Source organism: Rhinopithecus bieti, unplaced genomic scaffold, assembly GCF_001698545.2.
Source record: "Rhinopithecus bieti isolate Rb0 unplaced genomic scaffold, ASM169854v2 scaffold_59, whole genome shotgun sequence".
Classification (NCBI taxonomy): Eukaryota; Metazoa; Chordata; class Mammalia; order Primates; family Cercopithecidae; genus Rhinopithecus; species Rhinopithecus bieti.
In genome coordinates, this window is record NW_016803115.1 from 1,153,634 (window position 1) to 1,172,258 (window position 18,625).

Sequence of the window (18,625 nt, forward strand, 5' to 3'; positions counted from 1 at the left end):
GAACATCACACACTGGGACCTGACGGGGGGTGGGGGCTGGGGGAGGGATAGCATTATGAGAAATACCTAATGTAAACAACAAGTTGATGGGTGCAGCAAACCAACATGGCACATGTATACCTAGGTAACAAACCTGCACGTTGTGCACATGTACCCCAGAACTTAAAGTATAATTTTTTTAAAAAAAAGCCAAAATTGACAAATGGGATCTAATTAAAGAGCTTCTGCACAGCAAAAGAAACAATCATCACAGTGAACAGGCAACCTACAAAGTGGGAGAAAATTTCTGCAATCTATCCATCTAACAAGGGTTAATATACAAAATCTACAAAGAACTTAAATTTACAAGAAAACGAACAACCCCATCAAAAAGTGGACAAAGGATATGAACAGACACTTTTCAAAAGAAGACATTTATACAGCCAACAAACATGGAAAAAAGTTCATCATCACTGGTCACTAGAGAAATGCAAATGAAAACCACAATGAGATACCATTTCACACCAGTTAGAATGATGGTCATTAAAAAGTCAGGAAACAACAGATGCTGGAGATGTGGAGAAATAGGAACACTTTTACACTGCTGGTGGGAGTGTAAATTAGTTCAACCATTGTGGAAGACAGTGTGGCGATTCCTCAAGGATCTAGAACCAGAAATACCATTTGACCCAGCAATCCCATTACTGGTTATACACCCAAAGGATTATAAATCATTCTACTCTAAAGACATATGCACACATATGTTTATTGTGGCACTACTCACAATAGCAAAGACTTGGAACCAACCCAAATGCCCATCAATGATAGACTGGATAAAGAAAATGTGGCACATATATACCATGGAATACTATACAGCCACATAAAAGGATGATTTCATGTCCTTTGCAGGGACATGGATGAAGCTGGAAACCATCATTCTCAGCAAACTAACACAGGAACAGAAAAATCAAACACCACATGTTCTCACTCATAGGTGGGAGTTGAACAATGAAAACACATGGACACGGGAGGGGAACATCACACACCGGGGCCTGTCAGGAGTGTGGGTGCTAGGGGAGGGATAACATTAGGAGAAACACCTAATATAGATGACGGGTTTATGGGTGCAGCAAACCACCATGGCACATGTATACCTACGTAACGAACCTGCACATTCTGTACATGTATCCCAGAACTTAAGTATAATAAAAAAAAAGGATGGAAGGAAGGAAAAGAAGGAAGGTAGGCAGGCAGGCAGAGAGGAAGGCAGGCAAGAACACGTAACAAATATCTGTGTGGCTTTACAAAAACACAGGAAGAATAGATGAGAAGTAATGACGTTGTTTACTCACACAGGATTGGGTAGAATGGATGGAACAAAAGAGGGAAGACAATTCTCTGAGTATACGTTTTCAGATCTTTTAATTTTTTTTTCTTTTATCAGCTTTTAAGTTCTGGAGTATATGTGCAGATTTATTACACAGGTAAACGTGTGTCATGGTGGTTTGCTGCACAGGTCAACCCATCACCTAGGTATTAAGCCCAGCATCCACTAGCTATTCTTCCTAATGCTCTCCCTAATATTCTAATACCAAAGAAATGAAATTAAGCCAGCAAGGATGGGAAGTGGGTAGAGGGTGGGGAAGACTCATATTAAAAGTAAAGTCATCTCTAAATTAGAAATAATAGCAGTATCTATACAAGTAAATACATGTAAAGTGCTCAGAACAGTGCCTACTATATGTAAACACTGAACAGGTATTAACAACATTGCTGTTATTGTGTTAGTGTATTAGGTACCTGGTGCTACCAGCAAAGGCAGTTTATCATCCAGCTGTCTCCAGTGTTGCTACTCAAAGTTTGGTCCTCCAGCAGCCTATCGGGATCACCCAGGGGCCTGTTAGAAATGCGTATCTCAGCCCCTACCGCAGACCTACTGAATCAGAATCGGCATTTTTAACGGTATCCACAGGTGATTCCTATGCACATTATAGTGTAAGAAGTACTGGGCTACAGACATGTATGTGGCAAAATAATTTCATAGGATGGCAAAGGCCAAGTGGCAAATGAAGGACACCAGAAATGCGCGTCCCAGGAGCCCAACTCCTCTCTAGTAACTTATGCTGTTAAGATTTGTTTAGAGATATTCAAAAGCGTGGAGAAAAGCAAATTTGGTTTCCTCAGCCAGGGACGTGGAGAGTGGTCTGGTGCCCTTGAAGAGATCGCCCTCGTGTGGAGTAGGGAGGGAATCTCTAGCCCTTCCTCCCGGTTGAAGGACCGCACCAGCGCTCTAAGCCGAAGGCCTGGCCTGGGTTCTGGAGGTGGGGTCTCCTTGTCAGAAGCCTCTGGAGCCTGCAGGCGTGCATTTCAGCTTTAAGACCAAAGACCTTGTCCATCACGTGTCACTACAGTGTGCACGCGCAGAAATGCACAAAGCAAAAAACAGATGCTCTTAATGAACCAACTATAATCCTTGCTAAGACACAAAGCCAGAGGAAAGTGTGTATTTGAAATCATTTTCTACCCTTCACCCTCTTGAATCCCAGCACTCTGGCTGCGGCGCTCTCTTGTATCCCAGTTTTTAGAAGCCAAACAAGCTATTTCCTAATTTGTTTTTTAAAAAGACGGAGTCTCGCTTTGTTGCCAGGCTGGTCTCAAACTCCTGGGCTCAAGCGATTCTCCCACCTTGGGGTAACATGTTACATTATTCTACTTAATAAAAAGCAAACGTTGTCTTGTAAATTCTAACTTAAATGCCCGGAAAATAACCTATCATGCATTGCCTTGTTGTGCAATAGTCAATATTTGCAAACAAAGTGTTAACCAAAGGCAGTTCATTAAAACTTTTTGAAAAAAACAAAAACAAAAAATCTCACACTTACATTGTCCTAAGGATTTCCTAAGTTTTCGAATGTTCCTGTATGAATCCGAGTCTCTATAATTACTGTAATTGAAAAGATAAGTCAGGGTTTTCTTTTGGTTCTTTTTTTTTTCCATTTTAAAATCATAAAACGCAATGTTTTCCACTTGAACGCTATACCTTGAGTATTGTGCTTGCTTCAGCCTCGAGCCTCTACTGACGTTCCACCTCAAAGCGACAGGAATGCCACCTGGAGAAACTCCTGGGCGGTAGGGGAAGAAAGCCGGTCTCATCAGGGTCCTTTTGCGGGGCTTGACGACCAAGGTGTTAAATTCCAAGCACCTTTTGGAAAGTTCTAGGTGCTTGGGAAGAGGCCCCTAGGGGGCAGGGATGCCCGCGCCCCACAGCGGAGTGTGTCTGCCGGGCCTGGCCTTGGCGGGGCGGGGCGGGCTTGTGTTACCCGGAGGCGCGGGGCGCGGCCACCACTGCCCGCGGCGCCTCCTCCTAGAGCCGCACCTGGAGGCAGCGCGAGCGTCGAAGAGGCAGCGGCTGGGGAGCGCGGCGGGGCGGCTCCGCCCAGGGCAGCCCGGGCTGGTGAGTGCGCGCGGGGCCAGGGGTCGCGGTCCCTCGGGAGGTGGCTGAGCTGAGGCCCGCGGGCCCACCCGAGGAGGGGTCCTCGCTGTCACCGCCTCTGCCCCTCTCTCCCGGGCTCCATGCCGCGCCCTTTCCCTAAACGAACAGACGACAGGGCTGACCTGCCCGCACTCTGCTGGTCTCTACGCCGAGAAGGAGAAAGTCTCACGAAGCGCTTTCCTTTGCAATCCCCGTCCCCTCGCCCTCTGCAGCTGCACACAGCATTTTTACTTCACATTTGTCTCCTCGAATCCCTTCGGCGCTAATCCAGCCCTTTGCCGTTTCCAGTTTGGTTTTCATCTTTTTCCCGCGCGCCCTGGCTCTGCTCCGAAACACCCTCCTCTTGCCCTACGGTGGCCGGCACCAGACTCCTTGGGTCTGGCCTGATTTGTGTCCAAACCGAATTACACAAAACCAGGCCCGCAGTTCTGCCTCTGGCCCTCTCTCCGGAGACCGGCCGTGCCTCGTCCTGTGCCGGGCCGGGCTTGCCCGGCTTTGGCCGCCCGGAGCTCCCAGGGAGCGAGGCTGTGGTCCCGAGACTGGGCCCTCCGCTCAGTGCCGGGCAAGGCTCGAACCCCGGGTCTCCTACTTCTCCGCTCACGAAGGGACTGCTCTGAGCCTAACAGCCCTAAAATTTGGTATTGGCCCCCTGCGGGGAAATCCCCTTCTCCCTACTAATCAGGCATCGCGGCAGCTGCTCTGCCATCGTAGAGGTTCTGACACGCTGGACTCTCGAAGCTCGCGGCAGTGTTTATTTTTAAGAGAGATTTAGTTGATCTGGAACCAATTGACTTGGTTAACTGCCTCATCTAGAGCGCACCTGGGCCGGGCCCAGGCGGGAAAGCGTGCTGGATGTTCTCAATGAGCTCCGAGACCTACAGAAGAAACAGCTGCAAGGATCCGATCTGCTAGCTGTGAAGAAAGCCTCCGATACGCTGTAGGGTGGGCAAAATTCTTTTCCTAGCTTGGATGAGTAATGTGGATTCTAGAATTTAAACAACATTCATGGAGACTCTTAAAACAAAAAAATGGCAACCTTTTGCTGGGACTGACTGAGATTTAGCTTTTTCCTATCTGAAAAGTAACAATGTGCACTAGATACAAATGTATTGTCTAAAGTGTAGGAATCTACAGCATAGAAATGCAGGGGAATTCGGAGTATGCAATAGGAAATATCAACCTGTTTGAAAATGAAATTTAAAATGTGTTTTTGTCAGGCATTCCTTCTAATTACTGTAGTATTGCTTTGTATCAGAAGACTTTCAGGCAGAGGACAGGAGGGAGGAGAGAGAAATTCAAACTAATTTGCATTAGAAAGAAAGTTAGGGCGAGGAATTCCTAGGTAAGGTTGCTATAGCTCATATCTTAAGTGCACTGTTGGAAAGCTTTCTAGTCTATTAGGTAACACCTGAAGCCCCAATTCTCTTACATAGCATTTCTTTTTTTTCTCTCTTTAACTACTCTGAAACTGTACAGAGTTACACGTTCCTCATTAATTTATGAGCGAAACCAAAAGAATTGACTCAATCCAACAAGTATTTGAGCGCCTTTCGAGTAGAGGCACTTTGCTAAGAACAGAAGAAAGGAAGACTAAGGAAGTTTCTAACAATCAGTGGATTGTCTTGTGAGGTGTAGATGCAGGTGTGGACTGCCTATTTAATTGACAATCAAAATCAGTTGAGTTTTCATCACATTCTAAATATCATGTGTTGCCTCCGGTATCTTAATTTTTCTACCATTGCAGGTAGTCTGCATTTTAGTAACCCAAGTGAAACAGTTTTTGAGGGAAATCATGATAAATAAGAAGTATATCCATATTCCCAGGTGTTCCCATTATCATTAGATTAATAAAGTTAAAATCAAGAAAAATGAGATGATGATTTTCCTTTCTTTTGATTTCAAACTAGTGAAATCTTGCACAAAAGAAGACACAGCATGAATAAATTTAATAATTTTGTGCCTCAAAGTATGTTTTATGTAAGTCCATTCTTTTGGAGGATAGATCCAATTTCATGAACTCTTAATCCTTTTGAAGGCTAGTTCCAGGACCAACTTCATAAAATGTTTTATTGTAGGTACCAACAACTGTCAACATCAGTATCTTCTCCCCACCTTCACCCTTGAAAACAATTGTATTCTAGAGGACTATGAAGGAGGGGACAGGTCTGTTTCAAAATCTGGAGAACACTAGGGACTTTATCCCCCCCAAAATAAAAAAGCACACCCATTCAAAATCTTGTACACCTTTCAGAGGATTCCTGGTGCCCAGGTTGTGAGAGCTTGCTTCAGAACGGGTCAGCGAATTAGTCAGAGGGTAGGTAGGTGGAGGGAAAGGGAAGTGAAGCAAGATGTGGGTAAATTCACAAACTGAGTGGATATGACTTAATTTACTTTCAAATGGAATAAGTACATGGCCCCTTGAGTAAGTATTCTGTGAGTGGGAAGGAATAATTGTATTATTTGTAAAAGACTAAAGACAGATTGGCCTAATTTTTTAATTGATCAAGATCAAGTCTTATCTTGAACATTATGAGTCTCTCATTTTTCTACTTTTCTTGCTCTTTTCAAGGCAAGTGCTCTAGGAGGATTTGCTCCCAGTACTGATGATGCCCCATTCGGGACACAATCTCTCATATGCAAACTTGTAGTCGTGAATTGCTACATATGGGAATGGTTGAGTTCAAAAATTGAAATATATCTTTTTCACACCCTAGCAGTTCACCCTTAGGAAGAAGATATAATTATATATAATTAGCCTATCCCATGTAAGCCCCTCTGATAGCAGTAGCTGTGCCTTGGAAGGGAGTAGGTTGATATTAGGAATGAAAGGACAGCATTAAGAAATATTTTAGACATAGCTTCTTTCAAAAAAACAAACCAGCAACTGCTGAATTAACTTACTTTTCTTCTTCTATATATAGGGCCAAGGAGCGAGCTCTCCCTTCTCCAGCTCTCAGCCCCAGTGATCAAGGTTTCAGTGAACTTCACTGGAGCTCCCAGCGGGGGATCTTGTCCCCTGTCCTGACTTTTGTGCTGCACATTGGATCTGGGTAAGTAGACGGCCTCCTCGAACTAGTAAATTGGAGAGTGGGTCAGAGGTAGTGATGGATTTTATCCGGATCAAAGGATTCCTCAAAATTTCCAGAGGTCTGAATCAGACACCACTACTTGGAAGAAAACTGTAAGAGAGAATACCAGAACCATCACACCTTACACTTACCTTTTAACTTGGATTAGGATCAGCCTAAGATATCCTTAGCTATCAACCAGCTTTGACTTACCATATTCTTGAGTGGCAACTAGGTGGTGGGCCAACAACCCTAGAATGTCCTTGAAAGATGCTTATTGGATTTGTAAATTAATGGAGATCATGGTTTTAAGCCAAGCTCTGCCACTAACCAGGCATATGGTCTTGGGCAAGTCACATGTCAGTTAAATTCTTTGGACCTTAATTTTTCTATGTATAAAATGAGGGAGTTATATGGCATCAGTGGTTCTCAGCAACTAATGTATAATTCCATTGCATTTACATTGCCTGGGAAGTTTATTTAGAAAAAAAATACCCAACAGAGATTCTGATTAATTAATCAGATTTACTTTGAGGATAAAGTCCTTAGTGTTCCCTAGATTTTGAAAAAGACCTGTCCCCTCCCTCATGGTCCTCCAGAATACAAATGTTTTCAATAGTGAAAGTGTGGGCCAGGCTCAGTGGCTCACACCTGTGCTCCCAGCACTTTGGGAAGCTGAGACGGGAGTACCATTTGAGGCCAGGAGTTCAAGACCAGCTTAGCCGACATAGCAAAACCCTGTCTCTACTTAAAATACAAAAATTAGCCAGGCATGGTGGCGCATGCCTGTAATCCCAGCTACTGGAAGGCTGAGGCAGAAGAATCAAACCCAGGAGGTGGAGGTTGCAGTGAACCGAGATTGCGCCACTACACTCCAGCATGGGCAACAAGAGCAAGACTCTGTCTCAAAGAGAAAAAGAAGAGTGATGAAGGTGGGGAGAAGATAATGGACTGGCATAGGCCCAGGCATCTTTATTTTTTAAAAGTCCCCCCAGCAAATACTAATATCCAGTCAGGATTGAGAAAAGCAGGCCCACAAAGTCCCTGGTAAACATAGCCTGGCCCAGCATTGCGCCTCCTCAGTGGTAATCAAACCTAAACATGCCTTTCTCAGAAGCAGTCCATATCAAGCCGTTTCAGGTTATTCAGGGGAGCTGCTGTGCCTGCTCACCTTTTTGATATTCCCACAATGCTTTGCTGACTTTGCAGCACCCAGTAGTTTTTGACAGTCTGAATTAGGTGTAACTCTGCCTATCTAGGATGATCAACTGTTCCTAAAGGTCCCCAGAGACGATAACATCTCTGCTCTGGGTATCCATGCCAGTGTTTAATAACCTCTTGAAATTTTCTCCTTGAAGTGATCTGTGACTTGTTGAGGTGGGGAAGAAAGGTGTCAGCAGGGGATAAGCATGATCACCTTGATCGTCGCTGAAATGTGAGCTTCAGTGTCCAAACTGAGATAAAAAATGATCCTCACACCTTCTCAAGTAGTTGAAGACTATTGAGTTACCAGGGAGAGGAGAAGAAGAGCACATTGTTTACCTTAATTATTTCTTGGGACCTAATCATGTTGCCATTACACTGTAAATTCTGTAGATTTTCACACTTGGAAAATTCTTCTAGAGTTAGGACTTACTAAATTGTAATCCATGAAACGTATTTGTTTACCCTACTCTTCTTTTAATCTCCTAATACTCTTCATATCCCAAAGACAAAAAACTGTATGATATGTGACTGTCAGATCAGCAAGAGAGACAGACATCAGTTGACCAAAAATGGAAAGGCATTAAGGAGGAAAAACTGACAAAGGTAAGAAGTACGTGGGTTACCAGGAGCTACACTTAATTTCTCTCTTTTCTTTCTCGATTAGTCTTATCTCTGCTATAAGCCTGTTCTCAACTTGCTAAAATGCAGGCAGATTACCATATCCCACCTGCTCTGTTGGGAGCAAGCCTCCCAAAATCTGGCCATAAACTGGCCCCAAAACTGGCCATAAACAAAATCTCTGCAGCACTGTGACATGTTCATAATGGCCCTAACGCCCAAGCTTGAAGGTTGTGGGAATGAGGGCAAGGAACACCTGGCCCGCCCAGGGTGGAAAACCACTTAAAGGCATTCTTAAGACACAAAAAATAGCATGAGCAATCTGTGTCTTAAGGGCATGTTCCTGCTGCGGCTAACTAGCCCAACCTATTCCTTTAATTCGACCCAACCCTTCGTTTCCCATAAGGGATACTTTTAGTTAATTTAATATCTATAGAAACAATGATAATGACTGGTTTGCTTTTAATAAATACATGGGTAAATCTCTGTTCGGGGCTCTCAGCTCTGAAGGCTGTGAGACCCCTGATTTCCCACTTCACACCTCTATATTTCTGTGTGTGTCTTTAATTCCTCTAGCGCCGCTGGATTAGGGTCTTCCCAACCAAGCTCGTCTCGGCATGCTCCGTGTTGACAAATGTGGGCTTGTGGCCCTTGATTCCCGCATGTTCCCTGCAGCCTTCCATACACAGTGCATGCAGTGCTGTCTCCAGGGGTGAACTGGCAGCCTGGACACACTTGGTCTAATCCAGCTTTGGCCAATCCCAGGGCCTGACTTAATTCTAAACCATAGCTTAGGTTGGAGCATATTTTATTTTTTCCTGGAGTGGAAAGCTATTGGCAGTAAAGTTCTTTACCTCTGTATCTCAGAGGAGTGGCCTTTACCTGATGTCAAAAATCCAATGCAGACCTGCAAAACCAGCTCAGCTCCCACCTCTCCAGCCACGTAGAGCTGGTTGTACTCATTGCCAGTAAAAAACAAACAAAACAAAACAAAATTCTAGGATTGGAGTCGTTTTATATGTTCATTGCTGATCGTTGTTCCCAAAGATTTAGTAGTATTGGACACATGTTTTGTTGTTTCATAATTTATTCCTGACCTACTTCTTAAAATGAATTAAAGTAGGAAGAAATATACCAGGAAAAGGTAGATTTGTCATAATTTCAACTCTACTGGAAACTTAATTATTACTAAACTCAATGGCCCATTTATGTGTTTATAAATAAAACTTTATCCTCCCGTACATCTAGTTTCTTAAGATAATAAGAATAGGGTCGTGCTAGTCCTTAGGATTATCATTAGTTTGCTTTTTAAATCTTTACTTCCAAAAAGCAACGCAGTTTTGCAAAATAATTAGAAATGGTAAAATTTCTTAGCCAGTCCCTGTTTATTGAACACTTTTAACAACATCCTCAAAGGTAACAAGGGTTTTCATTGCTTCCTTTCTTGCATTTTTCTTTCCTTCCTTTCTTCCTAGAGTCACTCATTATCCAACAAATATCTAAAGAGTTCCCCCATGCCCCTGACTTCATGTAGGTTACATTCTTATGAAGAAGGGAAGGGAGACAGAAAATAAAGAAGTAAACCATCATGTAGGTTAGATAGTGTTAAGTACTATGGAGAAAAATACAGCTCATAAAAACATGAGACTGTCTGGGAGTAGAGCATCCTGGCCAGTGCAAAGGCCCTGAGGCAGACATGTGCTTGGCATGTTCATAAAACAGCAAGGAGGCCATGTGCGGTGGCTCATGTCTATAATCCCAGCAATTTTGGGAGGCAAAGGCAGGCGGATTGCTTGAGGCCAGGAGTTCGAGACCAGCCTGACCAACATGGTGAAATCCCATCTCAACTAAAAACACAAAAATTAGCTGGGCGTGGTTGCACACGCCTGTAATCCCACCTACTCGGGAGGCTGAGGTGCCAGAATCACTTGAGCCCAGGAAGCAGATGTTGCAGTGAGCTGTGATTGCACCATTGCACTCCACCCTGGGCAACAGAGCAAGACTGTGTCTCGAAACAAACAAACAAACAACAGTAACAGACAGCAAGGAAGTCCATGTGGCTGGAGCAGAGTGACAAGGTGGGAAGGCAAAGAAAATGACCCCAGGAAAGAAAGGAGCAGTGGACAAGAGTTTGAGAGGGTGCTAAAGATCATACAGGACCCATTTTCAGTGGGATACTTGTAAGGTGATGTGAAGATGGGGTTTCTTACTGTTTAGTTGAAACAGCAGCAGCCTATGTTCTCTTTCTTCCTTGTTATACCTCCTGGATAGTCCCCCTGGCTTTCTCTTCCTCTCCAAATTGGGTTTCAACTATCAGTGGGGAGCAAACCTGAAGTCGTTTAAGGCATCTCATGAGGAAACTGGATTTTAATAGAGCAATGGCTTTAAATTTGTAAGGAAAAATGATTTCGAACTTAGAATCCTATTGTCAGTAACATATCAAGTGTGAGAGTGAAATGAAGACATTTTCAGACATTCAAAGACTCAGGCCGTTTACTTCTGAGTACCTTTTCTAAAGCAGTTGCCTGAGGATATGCTCCAGCAAAATGAGAGTATAAAGCAAGGAGGAGGAAGATATGGAATTAGAAAGAGTGGAGCTAATCCACAATTCCAATGAAATAAATTGTAGGTTGACAGATGTTCACCAGGCTTAGAAAAAACTTAATACAAATTAGGGCAGATAGTGAGCTCAAGAAGAATGACTTTAGAAGAATTAAGTAAATTTCCTTTTATAGATAGAAGTAGCAATGAACAATATTTGCATGGTTATAGAAATAATAGGAATTCGGCCAGGCACAGTGGCTCACGCCTGTAATCCCAGCACTTTGGGAGGCCGAGGTGGGCGGATCACGAGGTCAGGAGATCGAGACCATCCTGGCTAACATGGTGAAACCCCGTCTCTACTAAAAATACAAAAAATTAGCCGGGTGTGGTGGCGGGCGCCTGTAGTCCCAGCCACTCGGGAGGCTAAGGTAGGAGAATGGCGTGAACCTGGGAAGTGGAGTTTGCAGTGAGCCAAGATTGTGCCACTGCACTCCAGTCTGGGCAACAGAGCAAAACTCCGTCTCAGAAAAAAAAAAAAAAGAAATAATAGGAATTCTTCCTGGTCCAAGTGCAGTGGTATTTACAACGAATTGATCACAACCAGTTACTGATTTCTTTGTTCCTTCTACATTCCCACTGCTTTACTTGACTAGCCTGAAAAAATGATGATGAGGATGAGGATGATGATGATGATGATGATGGGACTTCTAGCAACATAGAGGGCTAAGCTGACTCATTCAGATCTTCCTCTAGGACAAACACACACAAAAAAAGGATAAAACACAACAGATGTTCAAATAACCTTGAAATAAAGACTGTCAGAAGGATGCAGAGAAAAATGTTTAAAAAAGAACAATAATAATAAGAAATCTCACACACAGCCCGAACCATAGGAGTTTTTCTGTGGGATATAGACCCTGGAGTATTGAATGATGAGGTTGTATCATTCAAACTTTAAAAGAAAATTTGGCTTCAGGCCCACAGGAGACCAGGACCATGGAACTGAAACACTAGATAAACCTGGAGCTCTAAAGACCTGTCTAGTCCATTAATAGAGTATTAGGCAAAGTCTAACCACTACTTAGGGAAACAAGGAAGTCTTGTAGGCCTTGAGTGAAAGTTAAAGAAAATCACCCTTGAACAATCAGAACCCTGGGCCAGTGCCTCATTCAGAAATTGGGTTCAAAATTATACTTCCTGTATGATTCAGAAGCCTCAAACCATATTAAACAAACACCAACAGTAGTGAAAAAGTCCAGGACCCACTAAAACCGCCAGAACCCTGGCAGAGTAGACATGAAAGCTTCTAAAGACACATCACAACTTAAGTGTACATGAAACATCCACAGAACCACTCCTCCCCTTCCACAATTAAATATGAGCTCACAATTTTAAAAACCTACAAATCACTGCAAGGGAGTGTCAGCAAACAGAACAAGCAGAAGAATCAGATCCCCAAGAATTTAAAACAATGGAAATAGATGAACAAGATCACAAATGTGTTAAAAATTATTAAAAGAATAAAGAGAATTGAAAACAAGGAAAATGGAACACTATGAAATTAGAACAAGCTGATTTCAAAAGTATAGAAATGAAAATATAGACATTAAATTTTTTAAAAAACATAATGTCCTACTTAAACAACGTATTAGTGCCAAAAGTAGATTATTACACTGGAAGCTAAATCTGAGAAGACTATCTGTAATCAACCCAATGAGATAAAAAGCTGGAAAATATAAGAGGTTAAAGCACACAGTGACATGAGAAGCTCCAACAAATGTCTAATAGAAATTCCAGAAGGAGAGAGAAAAGGGAGAATACATTGGTATATATTGGTTTTATAGGTAAAGGAATTAAAAATAGTAATACAATTTAGCAAAAATATAAGTGAGTAAGGAGACTTAAACGTTAATATTTCAGCTGGGTGCAGTGGTTCACGCCTGTAATCCCGGCACTTTGGGAGGCCAAAGTGGGTGGATCACTTGAGCTCAGGAGTTTGAGACCAGCCTAGGCAACATGGTGAAACCCCATCTCTACAAAAAATACAAAAATTAGATGGGTGTGGTGGCATCCACCTGTAGTCTTAGCTACTCAAGAGGTTGAGACACAACAATCTATTGAACCCAGGAAGTGGAAGTTGCAGTGAACCGAGTTCATGCCACTGCACTCCAGCCTGGGTGACAGAGCCAGACCCTGTCTCAAAAAAAAAGTTAATTTTTCATGGTAAGCATTCATGAATAATGTCTAAACTTGATAAGTAAAAAGAACAGCCATATAATTTTATTACTTAGAGCAGTAGTTCTCGATTCCAGAAAAGATTGGGAAATGTATCCTGTGGATGGAGAATGCTACTAGCATTTAATGTCAAGAACAGAGATGCTAAATGCACAAAACAATCCCAAACAAATCCCACCTGAAATACCAGTTTCCTTTTCTGAGAATTGCTGATTTAGAGTTAATAATAAACTCACCAGAAGAATTAATATCAAAAATGATTCTAAGAAAATGGTGGCTGGCTACAGTGGCTCACACCTGTAATCCCAGCACTTTGGGAAGCCAAGGTGGGAGGATCACTGAAGCCCATGAGTTCAAGATCTTCCTGGGCACCGTAATGAGAGCCTTTCTCTATGAAGAAAAATTTTAAAACTAGCCAGCTGTGGTGGCACATGCTTGTGATCCCAGTTACTCAAGAGGCTGAGGCAAGAGAACAGCTCGAGTGCAGGAGGTTGAGGCTGCAGTGAGCCATGATCACACCACAGCACTCCAGCCTGGGTGACAGAGTGAGACCTGTCTCAGGAAAAAAAAAAAAAGAGAAAGGGGAGAGAGAGAGACAGGCAGAGAGATGGAGAGACGGGGAGAGAGAGAGAGAGAGAGAAAGAAAGGGAGAGAAAGAAAGAGAAAAAGAGAGAAAGAAAATGGTTGCTTCAGGAAATAGAACTCGAGTTGGGAAGAATGGGATGGAAAACTATTGTTTTTCATTATTAGTTCTTTCATAATACTTGCAGGTTTATCATGTGTATATTATTTTGGCTAAAGGTTATTACTTTAGAAAAAGAAATAACTAGTCAACCAGTAGATTCTCCTTTCATTTTTGCTAAACTAGAGAACTTTTTTCTATTAAAGTATCTGTCATTCAAACCTAAGCACCACTTTGAATTACTGAGCTTTTTACCTCAAAGAAAATTCTAAGGGCATATCTTGTGAGCATTAAAGATCTTTCAAGCGTTTCTAGCTGGAAAATAAATCTTGCTATTTATTAACTTATGGAGTCACAGCAAATTAGTGCTGGAAGGGATTCAACTTATTTAGTGGTATGGAATAATTTTTCCATGGCAGAGTGATTTTGAGCAGTAGTTTTGTATAGGCCAAAGGAGGACTGGGATACAGTCAAATAGCAAAAGCCCATGGCTGCAAATTGGAACCTGCATCCTGCCTTTCATGGACTTTAAAGATCTAATCCTACTTGACCTCTCCAGTTTTATTTCCTGTAACCACCCAAAGCACGATTTCTACCAGTACCTTTGGTATTCCATGAACATGTCCTATTAGCATTTACCTTTTCACATCTGTGTGCAAAATCACGTGCCTGCCTTTTTGTCTTCTATCCATTATTTGAGAGCCACTTCAAATTTAGTATCCTCTCCACAGCCATCCTCTGGAACAGCAGGCAGAAGCCAGGACCTGTGGTTACCCTACTTAGATCAAGTAACTCGCCAGATGTCCCACCATAGTGGCAGAACCAGGACTTGAATTGAGGTCTATGTGATTCCACAGCCTGTACTCCTGGCTACCATTTACAGATAAGGAAATTAGGATACGGAAAGCTTATATATCTTTCAAAAAAACATGCAGCTCTAAAGTGCCAGTTCTGGCTGGGTGTGTTGGCTCATGCCTGTTAATCCCAGCACTTTGGGAGGCCAAGGCAGGCGGCTTAGTTGAGGTCAGGAGTTTGAGACTAGCCTGGCCAACATGGTGAAACTCCGTCTCTACTTAAAATTTAAAAAAATTAGCCAGGTATGGTGGCATACACCTGTAGTTCCAGCTACTTGAGAGGCTGAGGCAGGAGAATCGCTTGAATCCAGGAGGCGAAGGTTGCAGTGAGCCGAGATTGCACCATTGCACTTTAGCCTGTGAAACTCCATTTCAAAAAAAACAAAGAAGTGCCAGTTCCAGCCTTCAAACACAGTCCTCCTGAACCCTAAGCTATGCATAAGGTGTTGCCTCTATGGATATTAATGTGTAAGAGCCCTTTGGTAGAGGAATTTAAAGGGAGATGATAAGTATTGTTTTTGCCATTGAAAGTAATGGCAAAAACCACAATCACTTTTGCACCAACCTAATATAAAAGAAGAGGGAAAGTATGGGCACAGCACAAGACTACATGCTATGGCAACCTTGGCCCCTGCCACTCACTCAAGATCATTCAACCAACATATGTCTGGGAGACGGCTGCATGCCAGGCTGTGTACTTGATGCTCAGAAAGAACAGTCCTGCCCTCATCGAGCTTACAGTCTACATTCAAAACCAGCTTGCATAGGTCTTAGGGCCTTTTGCTCTTTCTACATATTGAGCCACTATAATTAATCAATGATAGTTAATAAGGGAAAACAGATAGGTAATATATTCTGGTTATACTAACAGTCCAAAAAGTAATAAGAATAGAAAACAGCTTTTTCAAATTCCTTTTAGGAAAGGCTGATACAGTCATAAGTGAAAATATGTTTTTTCTGGGTTCTAATTCATCAGACTTTTGCTATTTGCTGTGTACATTATAGAAAAGTTCACATCCTGTTGCTCAGGGCAATGTTGAAAAAATTCATAATAAAATTTATTCTTGTTGTTTATATTGAGGCCCATAGAGAAGTCATGTGAAAGATACAGTAAGCTTGGGCATGTGCTTGCATATTTGGGATTAAAAAGTTAATATATGCATTATTAAAGTTATAAATGTGTAAATTATTTTGAGTAGATGGATGAATGTCCTTACTCTCTTCTGATACCTCCAGTTCACAGAGAAAAATACTATTTCAAAACTTAAAGAAAAGCATTACTTTACTGATGATGGCTCTTAGTTTCAGACAGCTGAATCCATTCTAGCTAGTTTAAGCACCAAGAGATTTAATTGGCATTTTGAAACTTGCCAAATACTGTTCCCAGAATGTTGTCACTGGAAATGTTTAAAGATAAGGAAACATAGAAGCAGAGAATAGTATAGTTGTTTCCAGGGACTGGGAGGAGAGAAAAATGGGGAAATTAATCAAAGGAAATCAAGTAAAAATTATGCAAGATGAAGAAATCCTAGAGATCTACTGTACAGCATAGTACCTGTAGTTGACCACCCACTGCTGTACACTTAAAAATGCACTAACAGGCCGGGCACAGTGGTTTACACCTGTAATCCAGTACTTCGGGAGACCAAGGCAGATGGATCACTTGAGGTCAAGAGTTCGAGACCAGCCTGGCCAACATGGTGAAACTCCATCTTTAGTAAAAATATTATACAAAAATCAGCCTGGCATAATGGCATACAGCTGTAGTCCCAGCTACTCAGGAGAATGAGGCAGGAGAATCGCTTGAACCTGGGAGGTGGAGGTTGCAGTAAGCCAAGATGGTGCCACTGCACTATAGACCTGCAACAGAGAAGGTCTCTGTTTCAAAAATTTTTTTTAAAAAATTCTGACAGTAGATCTTGTGTTCTTATCACAAAATAATAATAATACATATCGAGACCATCCTGGCTAACACGGCGAAACCCCGTCTCTACTAAAAAATACAAAAAACTAGCCGGGCGAGTTGGTGGGCGCCTGTAGTCCCAGCTACTCGGGAGGCTGAGGCAGGAGAATGGCATAAACCCGGGAGGCGGAGCTTGCAGTGAGCTGAGATCCGGCCACTGCGCTCCAGCCTGGGCGACAGAGCGAGTCTCCGTCTCAAAAAAAAAATAATAATATAATAATAATAATGATAATAATACATAAAGAGAAAAGCAAACTTTTGGAGGTGATGGATATATTTATGGCATACATTCCTCCAAACTCATCAATTTGTGTACACTAAGTATATACAGCTTTTTGTATGTCAGTCATCTCTCAATAAAGTGGTTTAAAAGTTAATAAAGATGAGGAAACTAAGACTCAGAGGCAAATTATTTTGGTATGTTAATTCAGCAAGCATTTTTCAGCCCTAAGTACCAATCACTGTACAGAAATTAGTAGTATTGCGTTTCTCCTTTCATGAGGCTCACAATCTATTTTCCCAATAGGTTGTGCATCAGTCTCACTCCATGAGCTTTAAAAAAATACAGATCCTAGAATTACTAAATTAGAATCTCTAGAGGGGGCCGGGCATAGTGGCTCATGCCTGTAATCCCAGCACTTTGGGAGGCTGAGGTGGGCAGATGATCTGAGGTCAAGAGTTCGAAACCAGCCTGGCCAATATGGTGAAACCCCATCTCTACTAAAAACACAGAAATTACCCAGCCATGGTGGTGGGCGTCTGTAATCCCAGTTACTTGGGAAGCTGAGGCAGGAGAATCGCTTGAACCCAGGAGGCAGAGGTTGCAGTGAGCCGAGATCGTGCCACTGCACTCCAGCCTGGGCGACAGAGTGAGACTCCATCTCAAAAGAAAAAAAAAAAAAAGAAAGAATCTCTAGAAGGCCTGGAAATTGTGGTTTTCATCTCCCCAGGTGATTGTGACATGCCACCACAGCATAGAAAACACTGGTGTAGTTAACCCTGCCATAACAATGTAGAACAACTGAGACACTTGAGGTGCTGAACCAGGGCTCTACCCTGATCGTGACCTCCAATTCAGAGCATCCGCCACAAAACCAGTGAATCTTCATTATTGGCATGCAGCTGATTTTGGCTCTTAGTCTGAAGTTTAAAATGTTGTTACCATTTTGTTACATTTTTTATTTATAAATATTTATCATGGCAATATTTTGTAAGTATCAGAGATGCCCTTTAAAGACTACTTTGAATAGGAGGCAGGATTTGTGTTTTGCGAATATTTTTTGATAAGCCTCTTACCCCCAAGTGACTGTAGATGGATCCATTTTCTCATCTACAAAATGAGGGAGTTAGATTTAGATTTTAAAATCTGTGATGAGGCCAGGCGCGGTGGTTCACACCTGTAATTCCAGCACTTTGGGAAGCCAAGGTGGGCAAATCACCTGAGGGTCAGGAGTTCGAGAACAGCCTGGCCAACAAGGGGAAACCCCATCTCTACCAAAAAAACACAAAAATTAGTTGGGCGTAATGGTTCACATCTGTTATCCCAGCTACTTGGGAGGCTGAGGCAGGAAAATCGCTTGAACCCGGGAGGCAGAGGTTGCAGTGAGCCAAGATCACGCCACTACACTCCAGCGTGGGCAACAGAGTGAGACTCCGTCTCAAAAAAAAAAAAAAAGGCCAGGCACGGTGGCTCACCCCTGTAATCCCAGCACTTTGGGAGGCCGAGACAGGCGGATCACGAGGTCAGGAGATCGAGACCATCCTGGTTAACACAGTGAAACCCCGTATCTACTAAAAATACAAAAAAAAAAAAAAAAAATTAGCCGGGCATAGTGGTCGGCACCTGTAGTCCCAGCTACGTGGGAGGCTGAGGCAGGAGAATGGCGTGAACCCGGGAGGCGAAGCTTGCAGTGAGTCGAGATCGCGCCATCGCACTACAGCCTGGGCGACTGAGCAAGACTCCGTCTCCAAAAAAAAAAAAAA

General features: G+C 42.7%; 1 protein-coding gene across 1 annotated transcript in view; it reads left to right on the top strand.

Moving 5' to 3' along the window:
- Positions 1-3,353: 3,353 nt before the first annotated feature.
- LOC108515474 (prestin) overlaps positions 3,354-18,625 on the top strand; it is a 66,893-nt gene continuing 51,621 nt past the window's right edge. Inside the window, exons 1-2 of the mRNA XM_017852422.1 lie at positions 3,354-3,433; positions 6,394-6,522. The gene's annotated coding sequence lies outside the window, so the exon portion shown is untranslated. The remainder of the gene's footprint in view (positions 3,434-6,393; positions 6,523-18,625) is intronic.